The sequence below is a fragment of the Pteropus alecto genome, unplaced genomic scaffold, assembly GCF_000325575.1.
Source record: "Pteropus alecto unplaced genomic scaffold, ASM32557v1 scaffold50, whole genome shotgun sequence".
Taxonomy (NCBI): Eukaryota; Metazoa; Chordata; class Mammalia; order Chiroptera; family Pteropodidae; genus Pteropus; species Pteropus alecto.
Genome location: NW_006431918.1, coordinates 12,614,621 through 12,615,057, shown reverse-complemented (window position 1 = coordinate 12,615,057; position 437 = coordinate 12,614,621).

Sequence of the window (437 nt, the reverse complement as noted above, 5' to 3'; positions counted from 1 at the left end):
GATGGGGCAAAGGCGTGGAAGGAGAGAGAAATGAGATGGCCGAGCGAATAACTGAGAACGCGGCCGTGCTCTCCCGATAGCCTGGGCGTCGAGGGGGGCCCTGGGCCGGGCACTGAGTAGAACCCGATGCAGGATCCGACCCCAGCCTTGCCAGACTCTGGCGGCCGCCAAAGTTGGCTGGGGACCCGGGTCATTTTAGCAAACCAGTAGGTGTGTTCTCTTAAGAACGGTTCACATGCTACTCTGGGGGGATTCACGGTCAATGTCTCTCGCGCCCGGCCATTCCCAGCGAAACCTGTTTGGCTTCGGTTCTCCGTAGGATCCCACGCGCGGGAGGCGTTGGTGGAGTCTGGCCGCGGGAGGTGTCGGCCAGGGGGCTGGAGTCCGGCTCCCGCTCCCGGGCGAAGCGACTGCGGCGGGCGCCCGTCTCCCGGCTC